The sequence below is a fragment of the Chamaea fasciata genome, unplaced genomic scaffold (assembly GCF_029207755.1).
Source record: "Chamaea fasciata isolate MVZ Bird 193981 ecotype frontalis unplaced genomic scaffold, bChaFas1.0.hap1 SCAF_5, whole genome shotgun sequence".
Classification (NCBI taxonomy): domain Eukaryota; kingdom Metazoa; phylum Chordata; class Aves; order Passeriformes; family Sylviidae; genus Chamaea; species Chamaea fasciata.
Window position 1 is genome coordinate 70,733,753 of NW_027094090.1, and position 15,905 is coordinate 70,749,657.

At 40.3% G+C, this 15,905-nt stretch overlaps 2 protein-coding genes across 2 annotated transcripts in view; both read right to left on the reverse strand.

Moving 5' to 3' along the window:
* The window catches only part of SOX5 (SRY-box transcription factor 5), a 455,968-nt gene that overhangs the window by 384,319 nt on the left and 55,744 nt on the right, over nt 1–15,905 (reverse strand). The gene's annotated exons all lie outside the window — the stretch shown is intronic.
* The window catches only part of LOC136289993 (chromo domain-containing protein cec-1-like), a 116,850-nt gene that overhangs the window by 6,646 nt on the left and 94,299 nt on the right, over nt 1–15,905 (reverse strand). The window lies entirely within an intron of this gene.

Consider the following 15,905-nt stretch of genomic DNA (forward strand, 5'->3'; position numbering starts at 1 on the left):
TGCTATGAGGACTTATATTCTCAAACTTCAACATTTCTAAACCAGGCAAAATAAATATTCCATTACACTGAAACCAATTCAGACTCTGTCTATAAGAGGAAAAGCAATGGCATTGGGAAAGCTACTATGTCACAGTTAAACTGATCAATTAAGCCTCGTGGGTTAAATAGGACTGAGCCATCTTTGGACTGCAGGCCAAAAATAATCTACCATCTTTGGCTGCGCAAGAAGTTTTCATGTATTTCAAAGGGAAGATGGTCTCAAGCTGAAAATTCCACAATTCTGCAGGAAAAGGAAGAGGACTGAAATTAGAGACAGACTGAAGGGAGTCATTTTCATAGTTGCTGTTGTGGGGCAAGAACAAAACATCAAAAGCAAAAGCAAGGAAAAATGTAATGTACAAATATCATCCTCTGTGGAGAGTTTCTGCTGAAGTGCCTGTGGTAATGCCTAGTTTGACACCAACTTGGCAAAAGTCTCAAGTTCTGTTTCCTTCTGCACAGCTTAACTTAATACAACCACACACGTAGAGCGCAAACCCAATACAGATAGTGCTCATATTTCCCTGAAATTTGGCCCAGTGAGTGACACCCTTCCTTTCTGCTGCAGTTCAAAATTATCTGTTAGCTAATGTCTTCCAGACCTAGCTGGAAACCCTCCTTCTGGGAATGTTCTCTGAGGATCACCACCAGGAGAAATGGGATGCTTCAGGGATTTTCAGTTCTCTCCAAGGGGCCCCGAGATACCTGGATGCCCCTTGCATCCTCAGAGATCCAATGTACTCCAACTTCTGCTCTGCCTCCTCTTTTCCATTCCAGATTGTCATACAGCAAATATATATAACCCCATGAAAAAACATACGAAAGAGAAAACAACAAAGCAGCAAAGCAGCAGGGTAGGAGAAATACTACATTGTTTGTTTTTGCGAGGGACCAGAACACAGCCTATTGCTTGGAACAAAAAAAAAAAGAAAAAAGAAAAAAAGAAAAAAAAAAAAAAAAAAAGAAAAAAGGAAAAAATAGAAAAGAAAGGAAAAAAAACCCTAAATGAATGGGTCTTTTTCTCCATTGTTGTTTATGACCATAATTTAGCAATGCATTTACTAGCCACTGTAATCATCAAACAGGCTCTGACAATTAACAAAAAGACCATGAAAATGAAAGTAGTGAAATGGAAATGAATCACAGCTTCACCACAGCAGAAAACATCTTTCTGAAGAAAGACAGACTAGAATGAACAGTACTCCAAGTAAATTACATATTAATTAAATGAATTAGCAGTGTTGCTATTGTCCCATTTGGCTACTCACAGGCATTTTGCAAAACAACCCTCGCAGCTTTACGAGTTTCTGTCTTTTCCCCACATACTTGTGTAATGCCTGCTTCCTCACTGGGATTCCTATTTCCAGTAGCTACTGGATGACAGCAAGTCCCCCTATCCACCCCACATCAAATCAGCCTTACCCAGACAAACCCCAGCAGTTATTCTGAACAGTGTCCTTCCACCGTGCCAACCTGTGCCTCTTTTGGGCAGAGGGCCTGAATAAAACTGCTTCTGTACTGATGAGGGACGGGATGATGCTTTATGATGGACAAAGGGAGTATGTTCCTCCTGTTCAGCCTTGCAGACTCCCTTTAAGATCTATGCGCTCTCATTAGAAATCCATATTTTATGAGGAAAGCGTTAATAAAACCAAACTCGATTTCAAATACTTAAAATGTGTGTTGGGTTCACAAGAACTTTTGGCTTGCATATATATGTACAGTCATTCGTGTATTAACTACAAAGTAGCCAACAAGCTTCCGAAATCTGCTGTAAGACCCTTTGAATCATTGCTAAAGTGCCAGACAGATTCTTTGTGGTCTTTGGATATGAGAGTTCTATATTAAAGAACCTGGCTTCAGGACCTTTGCCCAAAAAAAAAAAAAAAAAAAAAAAAGAAAAGAAAAAAAATCAAAAGCTTAATGGGATGACCTTCCAAAAAAAAAAGTTAAAAAACCTGGGTTCCTCGCATATGCTGGAGCCCTATTTCTTTAGTGTGTTGTCAACAACTTGTCAACAACAAAGGCACTATCAAACCAGTATTTAGAGGCAAAGGAAATAAACACAACAGAACATGCAACTTTGGAGGCATTTTCAAGTATTGTGGTTTTGCAGCTGACAGTTCTCTGAGGGAAATTGGCCTCCTGATGCTGAGGAAATGGGTGGCCCAATTACTAATGTGCTCAAAAAAAATTTCATTCCAAAATATTGTTAAAATCGCTGCCATAATGGAGCGAACCTCTAGCATCAAATAACTTGAAATAGAAGCTCAGAAGCATGCAGGTGCTCTCCCTAGAAGATGTGGGAGAAGCCTTGCCCTTTCAGCTACATTTTCTGCAGGAAAGGCTTACCGTGGATGTGCTCAAATTAAGACACAACGTCCTGACCTACTGAGCATTTAGTCTTGGCTTAAGCTGGATCTCACATTCTGCAATTCGTTACAGCACACAGCACTCCCCTCTGCAGTCCTGTTCTTGGCATAAATGAAGTCACAAACCACCATTGTTTGAGATTATTAAAGGTCTTTCTACATCAGTGTTATTATTAGCATCTGGGTTTAAATAAATAGTCTGCAATTTTTAAGCTACAGTCAAATAAATGAGACTCCTAATTCTGCAGGGAAAGGCAACCCCACACTGCCTCACTTGAATAGAAGGCCAACATGCATTTTTTGGCTATGCCTGTCAGCTCTCCCTGACTTGATAAAGAAAATTCAAATGCCTACAGAAAAATTAAAGTGGGAGCATAATGCATTAAAAGAGTACTTGTGGGATGTTGACATTCAGATATGAACTTCACACCTTCATTTTATCCTCACGATGCAGCAAAATTCAGCCCTACATCCTAAAGCACAGCAAACTCCAGGGAAGATCATTGGTACTGTGCAGCTCAGCACTGCTATGTAATTTTTGCCTATTTCATATGAAGGAAATATGTGTGTAGAGATGCATTTGTTTCAAACACTTATTGAGGCCACAGGACTGGCATATTTTAAGAGAGACCACGTCCCCACAACAGAAGAGTGGGTAGGGGTGGGTTGGGGTAGGGTCAGTCAGTGTTTTATTCTTCAGCCTCAATTATCAGTTGTGGTTGTAGATAACAGGGAAAAAAATATTATCTTTCCTTCCAGGGGCAATAAAATATTTACCAGCTTTTTATATGGTTTTGTCCTCCTCTTAGACAACAAACACCAAGAACTGCCAGAGAAAGAGTATTTACATGACTGACAAAGTGATCTGGACTGCATGGACCAACTGAGAAATTCTGTGATTCTGTTTTACATTCCAAAAGACAAAATGCCATGGAAAGAAGTCATGTGCACTATATACAAAGCAATTCATGAGCCCAAATGTAAATCTTGTTTCATCAGATAGCTTGGCTCTACAGCTAAAGTAATTATTTTTTTTGAGTGTTGTGGATGTGTTAGAATGATGTATTTCATATGTATAAATTACCTCCTGCCTTGTAAAGTTATCATGAAAATGAGATCTTGCTCCAACTCAAGCAAGCCCAGAGATAAAGGAGACAATAACAACAACAAAGAATATCAGCCCTTCTATCTCCCTGTATAAATAGCTTGAATAGCCTCCTGCATTTCAAGGGTTCTTGTCACTGATGATCTTTAGGATCCTGTAGCTGAACTCTACACTTCAGCAATGAGGACATCCAGTGGCAATCACCAGTTAACTTATGTGATGTGAGTGCTTTCTGCAAGTCTGAATTTGGTATCTGACACTATTTTTGTTCTGCTTACATCTGCATGGGATGAATAATATCTCTTTTCTTGTTTGGTGACTATTTTTCTTGAGCTAAATTGCCTATTGACTCTAGCCTGAAGCTAAACAAAAAGGGCAAATAATACAGCAGAAGCCATTAAATAATGTATTTTTTTTTTTGCCTATCATTAACATGAATACCATGCGCAATTTCAATCCCTACAGAAAAGCCACAACAATCTCTGACACTGGTGTAGAGCAATTGCTGCTGAAGACTGACTGCTCTAGCAGTAGTTTTTCTTCATAAAATATTTTATACATTTAAACACCTGGAGAAAGCCCAATTATTTTCTGTAACAGACAAACAGCAATTCTAGTGCCCTTTCATGAAAGAGGAAACTAAGGCAGAGAGCTGAGGCGGCTTTGTGAGACAAAGGCTGAAATGGGACGAGAAGGCAGGAGACTTCTTCCTGAGTCAAATCCACCTCCAGCCCAAACTGCCTTGTTTTTCAGCAAGGATTGTGTTCTACCAAAACGGTGCAAGGTGAGGTTGGAAGGATTCATGTCTACGCTTCATAATCATCCACTCATCAGGGCACTCTGAGCAAATCCCTGCCTGGCACTGTTTAGCAGAGGAAAGTCAGAAGTTTCCTATTTCAGGCAAAAGCCTGAGATTCCTATCTCATTCCCCTGTACCCACCTTGCTAATAGAGAGGAGAGAAGAGATTTCAGTTGCTCTGAAGCAGCCACCACTTGGACCAGTCCCCACATGGAGACTCTGGAAAAAGTTCCTGCTTCTTTAACCTAAACAGAGGCAAGACCTTGATAGGAACAAAGGACAGAGCTGCGACTGCTGAGGGAAGGAAAGAATTGAAAACAATTAGCGTGTTGATGTCAGCTTAAAGAGGGTCACCAAGAGATCAGCTTTCCCTGCATCTGTTCTTTAATTAAAGAGAGAAAGGTGGCAGTGTCCACTGCTCATCACTATGGTAACACTGAAATGCCACGCAGCTGGAACTGGCTGCCCGTGCTCTAGGAGCAGGATGAGCAGAGCAGGTATGGATGAGGGAGGGTGAGGGAGGACCCTTGGCAGCTGCTCCCACACCTTGGAGCCCTTCCCAGCCGGGACGGAGAGCTCAGGCTGCTGGAATGGGGGCACACTTCACACCCTGCACCGCTTCTGTTCGGCAGGAGAAGCCTTCCTGGGATGAAAGAGCAGGAATGTCAGGCCAGGAGAGGGGAGGATGAGGGGGCTTGGCAGGTTTCTGCCGTGGGTGTGTGCCCGTCACCCTCTGCCCACGACTGTCTTTGATCATCACTAGTATACTCATGCTGTGCCTTATCATCTTCATTGATGATATCAGTTGCTACAAAAATATTTGCCAAAACTATTGTTTGAGTTGTCCTAATAATAGTGATTATACCATTCCTTCAATTAATTACAGACAGCTGCACTCCCAGCTTTTCCCACTTTCTCTTCCAAGTATTTCTTGCTTTATCAGCACTGACAAGAGTTTTGTCCACAGAGATATTGGTCTTAGGGGTTTTTTGGTGGGGTATTTTGGGGGGTTTGCTCCTTCTGGTTTCAGTAATTACTTTCCTCTTCTTCAAACTGCAGTTCTAAAATAACAACACAAAAATGATAAGACAAAAATAACATAGTATCAGTGCAATTAGAGTAAAAAATGTCTAATACAGTTTGCAAATTAACTTACAGCCCTGCAGTTGAGACCCCATCATATCTTTACCTTAGAATTAAAAAAATCTGGGCATTTTACTCCTTGAAAACTTTCTGAACATAATTTCTTCTCTCAGCTTGAGACCTGTCTCAAGAATCAACTATGCTGCCTGTATATATCCAAGAGTCTCTGGAGCCCTCTCCAATTAGAGCCTAGGAACTAAGGAATAGAAAATAAGTTTCATTGTATGCCAACACTGCAAAGATCCTTCCATTCTTATATTTTCACACATAGTTTCAACGTCTTGTCTTTCAAATATGACAATACATTAACAAGATTATGGGAATATATATTATCCTGCATTACTATGTGAACAAAGCAAAAATGATATTCCCTTCAAAAAAGAACCTGTTAAAAGCCCCTATTACACCAGAAGCAGAATCATGAACAATTGAGTTAATGACTAGGTAAAATATAAAAGACATTTTCAGTTAGGTGATGAAAGGTCCTATTAACATAGATGTTTTTAATGAGCTATTTTAACTTGTATCTGGCATTTCTCAGCTTAGATCTCTTTTACATCTTTTGGTCATTTCTCTCTGGTTCTCTACAAACTCTTGATAAGTTCACATTTCTTGGCTATGTCTGTTATAGCACATTGGACCACCAAAAATTTTCATTTAACTTTTAGTTTGCATGTGTCATAATGTTTGAAACCTCTTATCTTCCAAAGAAATAAAGGTACAATATAATATAGTCTAATTTTTTATTTTTTTTTTTTTAAGTATTGCACCAGCTATAAACTGTTAGTGCTTTTCTGGCCATACATTAGGTTCATTAATAACACTAAGCTAAGCAGTCTGATAATTGTAGTCCATTGGCAAGGATCTAGCAGAGACTTTGAATACCTAAATGCAGCCTAAACTACTGACACCTTACAGGAAATTGTAACAGAGACTGTACCAGAGCAGGAGCTCTGTCTCCTGCCATATGCAGTGCCACTAGATGGGAAAGAGAGAACACAAAACCAGGGCCATCACAGCAGAGCATTTCCTCACTACATTCTCCTACCCTCCAGCAATTCATCAGTGGGTTACATTGGTGTCCTTGGTGGATTTTTTTCACATCTTTTCGACTGTGGAGACAGGGGAGGGGGAGAGAACAACCAGAAAGGGACACAGTCTCCTGTGTGTGGCTGGATTATAGACACAACACTAATGACATAATAATTATATAAATACAGTGACATAATACTGTTCGCTGTTCCTTTCCTAAGAACTCTTAGCATGCTACTTGTTTCATTCATTGGTACTACGCAGTGAACTGACACTCTTGAGTGGAAAACTAGTTTACAGCTCACCACTCTGTATGCAAAATTAGAATCATTTTTCCCCATATGCATTACTTCACAATTTATACACCCAGATTTTTACCTGCCATTAATTTTACCAAGCAGTCACTCACTAATGTGAGATCCTTCTCTGCAATCTGTCTTGGTTTCAGCGAGATCCTTCTCTGCAATCTGTTTTGGTTCCAACTCCTTGAATAACCTGTTAGAAGCTGCAACCTTTTTTCGATTTTCCTTTCTCAGATCATTTACAGTATCTGTTGAGCAACAGATACCCCAGCACATGCATCCTGTGAGCTACACCACTGGTTCCTTACACTGTCAAAACTGTCTATTTATTACTGCCCTTTGTTTCCTACCCTCTAGCCAATTATTTATCCATAGAGACTCTTACTCCTTATCTCATGACAGCTAAGTTTTTCCAGGAGCCTTTGGTGAGAGACCTGTTGAATGCCTCTTCAAATCAAAGTAGATAACACCAGGGTCTCTCTCTGACTCCTCTGCAGAGCTCCAGTAATCTGTGAAACACAAGTTCTGCTAACAGAAACCACATTAACTCTTCTGCAACGTAACATATTTATCCTTGTGTTTAGTAACCCTATTCTTTGCTGCTGTTTCCTCCAAATGGTCTGTTAGGGTGTCTATTTCCCATTTGAATTCCTTTACAAGTCATGGATGAATACTGTCTTGTCCTGGCAATTTGATGCTCCGCATTTTGTTGATTTATTCTCTCCTTTCCTACTGACACTGGAAGTGAAGTCAGCTCCTGGGACACATTCCCCCATCCCTCATTTTCCCAGCAGAGTTCTGGCAGACAACATCCAGAGTATATTTTCTGTCAGCAGAACAAGCAGATTTGTGTTCACAGAATCACCCTGCAGAGTCTTATCTGGTGCATCCCACGCACTGAGACAAACAGACAAGACCCTCCCCAGTACAGACAAAACTAAATCTGGGTGCTCAATATCTAAGCCTAGTTTCAAGCTGAAAATTAGTTCTGAGTTTTGCACAAGCCAAACATGATGTATTCAGGATAATACTGGTGGGAAAGGCTTAAAATCATGCAGGTTGTTTCATGCAGATCCTAGCTCAGTACTTTGCACCAGCTCTATTTCACAAAGTTTGTCTGTTTTCAACAGAGCACCTACTGCAAAATAACATTGAGCAGACTGTATAATAAAAAGCCATCCCACGCATATTTATAACTAATTTATTCTTCATTTCTTCTGTGTTGAATAACTAAATTACAACAGTGGCTCAGTAACCCCTTTTAGTTTAGGAAAGGGCAGCAGCTTCATTTGAGCAATATTTTAGCCCAATTAGTCCATTAGTCTCCAGTGGAGACCAGAGGAGAATGGAAACCAGTGAAACAGGAGTCCTGCAGGATTCCTTTTAAGTAACAGACCTCTGACTCATCTGATATCATCTGGCAGCCCTCATGATCCCTTCAAAGATATTTCAGATTTTCCAAATGTTCCGCAGAGACACTAAGCAGGCATTTGCAAGGAAGAAGCAATGTATTAGCATAGGATAGATCAACCTTATAAAGGGGTTTTCAAACTCCTCATATGCTGAAGAAGCTTCAAAGTATCAGAGAATTTTGGCTTCTACTTTTTCCCAAACCCTACAGAGTATGGGTAAGTCACAAAGTAGCACCTTGTCTTTGCACAGGGATGTTGTCTGAGTGGACCTGCTGGATGCAGCTGTCCAACTCTGGTTTTATATGGATTTAATGAAAAAGTGGCTGAAATAAGACACACAACTTTCTACCTGAAAACACCCCACCTATTTTAAGGCTTGTTTTAGACTCTTTGCCTTATAATACATATGTGGCAGCTAGAAGGTAGGAAAAATACTAACGCTCAAGGTGAAGAATCTGAAGGACTTTCTTGGTTCTGTCTAACTGACAATCTGAAAGTTAGTGACAAGTTTCAGTCAATTACCCCTTCAATGAATGCAGAGAAAGCATCCAAGAAAACCAGCATCTAAGGCAGGGAAAACTGTTTGCTTCATGTACATTTCTGTATTCAGGAAAACCAAGTTTCAATTGTTAGCTTAGCTTAAGCACCTGAAAGACATTTAAGGGACCAAGGAGAGATATGATACTTGTGACAAAAATGACATTTCAGTATCATCCCAGAAGGCCTCCTCATTTCTGTCACCTTACAGCACAATAAACATGAGACCAAGAACGTCTTTTGTCTGTGCAGGGAAGAATTCAAAGTCCTTGGAAGCTGAGGCAAAGACAAGTATCAACCTCAGTGAGACTTCCCTGTAGTACTGTCATCAACCCCAAACACATCACTGAAAACATTTATGTAGCCCAACCCCTCTGCCCTTTGAAAGGAACCTTAAGCCTTGGCATGGGAATGCAGGTGTGCCTGTGTGGTCCCACCCACAAAATGCAAGTTTAATACTCCAAGATCGCCCTTTATACATTTAAGAATATTTTTCTCTAAGGAAGTCTCCATATGCGTAAGACTGCAGCCACACCTCCACTGCTACCAGCACTGAGGCAACAAATTCAAGGCTTGCAGGAAAATGCTACTTCAGCACAGTGACTGAAGAGGTGCCTTAGCATGGGGCTGTTCTTCAGTTCTGTGCTTTGGTTCAAGTTATATGCACACAGCTTAAACCAGTAGTCACTGGCAAAAGACTGCATTTCACACTGGGAGTGAATTTTCAGTTGGTCTCATCTTTTATCTTTATCATTCAACACTACGACCTATCTTCTCATCTGAACAAATGTAAAGTCTTTTGCAGATAAATACAGCACATACACAAGCACTGAAACAAAACTTTCAGCTAGTGCGAGGCAGAGCTGTTAATCTCCCAAATAAAAATCATCATTGTCAAAATAAAGTATCAAGCAGTCTGATGCCAATGCATGAAAGATGGGACACTGATTTTATAACTCTCGCACAGAAGAAATGCTAGTTTTAAGCTGCATGATACTCGATTCATCTGCCTCACAGGGCTGAAAGGCTAAGTCTGTTCTGATGGGATTTGAGTCTGAGATTTTCATGGAGAGTTTATTTATGAATCCCAAATAGCATTTTCACTGGATGTTTTTGATTTTTTTTTCCTTATGTTGTTGTTTGCATTTCAAATTATGAAATAAAGAACAGCCCTACAAATAAAATCATTGTTAAAACTTTAATTTTTTACGTATTCACGAGCCTGAACTGCATGCGAAGTTTCTTCCCCAGATGCCTGACTTTACTTGACAGCAAGAGAGGAAGAAAACACTCAGCCTTCATCTCTCATTCATCTAACAGCCACTGAATAAGGGCTTTAAAGAACAAGAACACTAATCTCACTCTAGTCATCATCCAGCGAGTGCAGGGGCTCCACACCTCAAGTTCCTCCGCACAAGAGAACTGCTGCACATTTTACTGACAGATACATGTGTACAAAGGACAGCTTCAGTTTGAACTTCTTTTAAGAACTTGACCCAAATCTCACTGAAGTTGAAAAAGCTCTGCCGGCCTCTGCCACTTGCATTGTCATAGAAAACCTGTTGTTTTATCACCATTAAAATGACAAAATTTTAACCTTCTCTGTCACTGCTTATCCTAAAGAAATGCAGAGCACTCACATAATGATGTACAAGTTATTGTGTCACAAACATGATGAGGATGCTTCTGCTGCTGTAGATGACAGGAAGAGGTAACATTTCGTTGTAGGCAGAACAATTAAGGTATACAGATGACAGTCTGGAAATTAAGATACCAGGCTAAAATTAACTTCTGGTACTACAAAAACCATGAAGATCACAAATAGGATTACAAAAAGAATCTACTGTTCAGTTGTGTACATCTTATGATAATACTTAGATTACATAACAATAACCCTCTGATTTGTTTAGTGGAACATGCCAATAACTGCAGAAAAACTTTTTTTCAGTATTCTGTGTAGAGTTACAAAAAGATATAATAATATCTTTTCCCTTATGACAAAAAAAAGTTTGATATGTAATTTATTTTTACAGTGTTTTTGTTCCACAAAGGAGCCTTAGGAAAGCACAGATGGCTGCCAGCACAACATGAACATTGGGCATTATGCAGTTCCAGCTCACCTGAGAGCTTCTCAAGAGTAAAACCTCAGGACTATTTTGGTGACAAGGTTTGGCCAATATTTCAGGGGGTATGGGTGAGGTACCCCCAGCTCCTTCTAAGGATACCCCCTGATTTATGGCAGTAGGTAACTGGACAAGACAATAGCAACGCTTTGATGGAGTTGCACATACATAACTTACACTGTCTCCTCTTGCATAAGGAACATACACTGGCTGAAAACCAGTGTTTCTTACAGACATATGAGCTATTTCCATGGAGGAACCCAGCGCACTTGACAGGGACACGGCAATAAACAAGGGGAGATAGTGACCCAACCTGCACAATTATGTTGGCACGGGAAGAAAATGCTGAATGAAAGAGGTGAGCAGGCACAGGCACATCAAGGCACACGAATCTCTGTATCAATGAGGGGTTTGAAATCAGATTAATTTCTACACAATTAACAAGGCTGTTGAAAGATCTGCTTTACAGCTGCCGCCGCTGCCAGGAGATGATGACAACTGAGGAAATGAAAATCAAAGGAGGAAACAATTACAACAATACTCGCTGAAACTATTTAGAGTTCTCTTAATAAGTCAGCGAAACAAGTAATTGAAAGAATGTATTTTATTGCTGATTAAGATAATACTTAATTTAGGTCTTGTTTTTAAAAAGAGCTCAAATTAACAAATCAGGCCCTTTTATCTGAGTGCAAGTGGGAGCTCAGTACGTTCTCCTCATATCACACAGCCTGGAGATTCAGAGGGTGTGCTCTAGGAGAGAACAAAGATGAGAAAGAGGTAGGAGATATCTAGGGAGAGGGGCCAGCTAGAAAGAGTAAAGTGCCAAAACACAATTATGTATAAGATACCAACTTTTATTCATTCAAAGCTAGCAGCACAACAGTAACTATACCTTGCTTTTCTACACACTAGCATTTTCCTGTTCTCCAGTCACACAAGTGGTAATGCCAAACCTTAAACCTGACATCTAAACTGGTGGAACGAGGGATGACTTTAAAATAAAATGTTTTATAAGCAGAAACATTGCTAGCTTCTTCTTTAAGCAGCAACAACAAAATCCATATATCTTTTTTTCTTTAAGTTCATAGAGCCATCCTGTCACATCTCTAGATATTATGATTGAGAGATAAGGAAAAAGAAAACATTTAGAAAAATGTGTTTGCTGTGACTGTTATTTCTTTGAAACTAAGTGGAGTAGCTCAGTTAGTTGCCGGATTGCAAGAACAGGAACCACTGCAAGTTTTTTCTTACTTTAAAATTCTACGCCAGTATCTTTCTTTTTTTCCAAAGGATGAAATAAAATAAAAGCTGAAATGTAAAGAGGACTTTCAGGTTTCATAAAGGAAGGTAGGATTAATAAAAAAAGATGAGTATGGGCTTTTAAACACTATATTATAACCTGATAGTGTTTTGAAAAACTCAGGCATATAAAAGTTAATCATAAAAATACTGGCAAACTCGCCTTTGAAGAGGAAGGCAGCAAAAAATTACAGAACATCAGAGCTCGGAGGGAAAGGTAGAAAAAACTGGAAAAGGGTTAAAATGACTAAGATTAAGAAGGTGCATGACAACCACTCTCAAAGCCCTGATCTGTGCTAACAAAACCATATCCTATGCTTTTGATGAGACACTCACAAATGATTTAGCAGAAGGTGCTTTTGAATTATACCAGTGCTTTTTTGGCAATAAAATGTCTTTTTTTTTTTTTTTTTGAGTTTTCATTTGTATCCGCCCTAAGCTGAAAACATCTTTGCTGGAAAATAATAACCAGGTTGAAAGTATTTTTTAGAGCAAAATTTCTCTAAAAGGGAACTTATTGCAAGATTTTGCAAAAATTGATTAAAATAAAATTAAGAATTCAGGAAATACTAAACCTAAGCAATCAAATATAATGCAAAAGAGGCTCCAGATTTCAAGCTGTTTAAATCAAGACAGCAAGGCATGGATTTCACGGAGCTATGAAGCTTATGAAGGCAAAAGTTCTACATTTACCTGCTGCTAAAACGAGGTGACCTCCCTGCTTTTTGTGCGTGTGCTTTAGAATATAAAAATACCTATGTTAAGCTGCATGTTAATTAAAGTTCAGACTGTGACATATAAGCTTCAGTCAATTTACAGTTAATTGCTCTAAGGTCTGTCCTCCAGTGCCATCTGGGATACTCCAAAGCCTGAGCTCCCATTGTGCTCTGGGAAATTACATGATCCACAAAAGTTGCTTAGCACCCTACGAAAGTGTAAAACTTGCCCTTCTCAGGGAGAACAAAATGATAACTTTTCTGGTTATTGTCAGAAAAAACCCCAAAACAACACAACTTCTGCATGGCGGGAAGGAAGAGTGGGGAATCTGGTGGGATCTTCAGCAACAAAACCCGATGGCAGCCCCACTGCAGTCTAAATTCACATCACTGAGCACAATGCCATGATTTCCAAAGAAAGCAGCATGTTCTTGCTATGTTTTACATCAACACCACCAAATTCCTAATCCCAAACTCTGCAGCATTAACAGCAAAGCTCCCATTTCTCTATGCCATTCTTAATTTGGCACAAAACTGATACTCAGCAGTTACTGTCTTCAAGAAGTACCTTTTGCCCTGAAGAAAATATACATCTGAGTAATATTCAGGCCCCACATCTGAAACTAAACATTCACATACAGCAAAGTGTTTCAGTTTCCCATCTGCCAGGTATCCAAGAAAGACGCAGGTACGTGATACTCTCATTCCTCCACTACAACACCTACCTAGAGAAATGTCTTTTAAGTTATTAAAAATATTGCTGCATCCCACTCACTTTCTGGTATCCTGGATCCTTTTCCTCTATTTCAAAAGGCTGTTAAGTTTGAAATTCCAATTCAAGTTGAAAACTAATCAAATGAGTAGGGACTAGCTCTGAAATCAGAGGAAAGAATTCATTGGACTTAACAAAGACTTCAATTAATAGAGGATTCAGGATGTTCAGGATGAGTGAAAAAATACATAAGACAGACAAAAATACCCTAAACATAAACCTAAACCTTTCAAGACATTACCTATTTGGGTAATTTCTGGGAATGAAATCATCCTCAGCACCTCTAAAGGTCAAAGCACCAGCAAGACACAAATCAGCACATTCAAGGGCTAAAAACACCTAACAGGAATCAACCTTCATACAAATGCTTATGACTGGCGTTCCTCTGCCCCCTCAACCACACCCGCCAGCAGCACCAGTCTGGGATCTCCCCGTGCCCCAAGACTGGCACAGCCCCACAATGTGCAAGGACCTCGAGTCTGAATACACAGGGGGCCACCAGCTTTGCCCAAAATGTCCTTTAGCTGGTGCAGGACACAGCTGGAATGTAAGAACTAATATCTCTGTAGCTTGATACACACACAGGCCAATTTGGATACCCGGCACAGTGGGTGCCACATGACAACCTTCTCCATTTTCTCCAGCGTTCTGCTCTGGTTGGCCCTAAGATGGGTCTACCTCCACTTAACATAAAACCTGCACTGAGCAGTTTCAGAGGGCCCACAGAAATGAGCTGTTTTTGATTTAGACTTGCTAATTTAAAACTGGTTTTGACCACTTGGCACAGTTTTCTGCCATCAGCATGGCCCACCCTGCCACAGAGATGCAACCACCGGGCCAAACAAAGAAATCACAATAACTCCTGCTCATTACATTGCAAGAAATGCTGCCCCAGGAAAGGAACTGTGAGCCATGGAATGGCTCATTGGCTGTATACCAAAGATGTTGGTATACACCAATGCTCTTGGCGGGTCAACACTATCAAGTAAAATAATTAGCAGCAAGATACTGGATCTTCCATCTCTCGGGGAGCAGTGCAGTTCTGCATGCTGCCCTCCCCAGAGAGGCTGCAACCATCAGACACAAAGAAATTAGGAGTCAAAGGAAAAGGGAAAAAAAAAAGTGGAGGATTTCTTTCAAAAAATTTGTACAGCATAATTGTTTTATTAATTGTGAAACGAGGAGACATATTAAGTACCGTGTGGCCTGGGAGTGAGAAATTCAAGAGTATCTTCTGTATTTAGGGAGATAAAGAGGAGATGACTACGGTGTGAAATCAGGAGGAATAAGAAACTGGATTCCCCTTTTAAGAACGGCATCAATTAAACCCAGGGGAGGCGGGTGCAGTTTACTAGTTAATTAGTCCAGGGATGTGGTCCTTTCATGTGTAATTCAGAACAGGAACACCTGGTGTGCGGCACTTCAAAGCACGGGGGAGGAAAAAAGCCAAACAATGCAGGATAGGTCACAAAAGAAAGCAACAGCACAAGAACAAAAACTGTTTATATCTGACCTTCACCCTGCTGTAAATAAAGCAAGACGGTAGGGCCCCCTCCTCCCCGCCCGGGGAGAACAAACAGCTCTGGGCGCACAGGGGGAGTCACAAAAAAAGAGAAGAAGAGGGGGAAGAGAGAGACATGGTGGTAACTAATTGTTTTACAACCTAATTAAAAGGAAAACAGACAGCACGATATAGATAGGGATATAATGATTTTAATCACGTTCTGATATGCAGGACCAGAAAAGACGGAGAAGGGAAACGCGATCCAGGCAGCGGTGGGAGGCTGGAGGAAATGCTACCTGTGGGCAGGAAAATGGGGCACCAAAATCCTAACTTGGGCCTGGATCTCAAGGTTTGTGACTGGGTAAGAATTTGGGTCAAGTTAGAAAGCTACAGACTAGGAAGGAGTCATGATGATTCATGGTCCTGTGCAGATGTACAGACCTGCTCCTCCAAACCCAGACTGAATTTTAGCCTACTCTAAAGTTTTCCCATGCCTGCTGTTGCACAGAGAAGCTTTTCAGTAGCATGCCTGAATCATGTTGAAACTGGAAGCAGATGCACTGTGATAAAACTTTTACAGTGCTTTATCTCATCAAACACAATACTACTCATTAAACCAAAGTAGGTGTTATTTCTGTCTTACAGAAGGAAAACCAATAGGGAGATTAATTTAGCAGGCAGAAGTGACAGAGCAATCAGTAGCAATGATCAGCCTTCTCAACTTCTTCAGTGACTTTGCTGCTCAGTC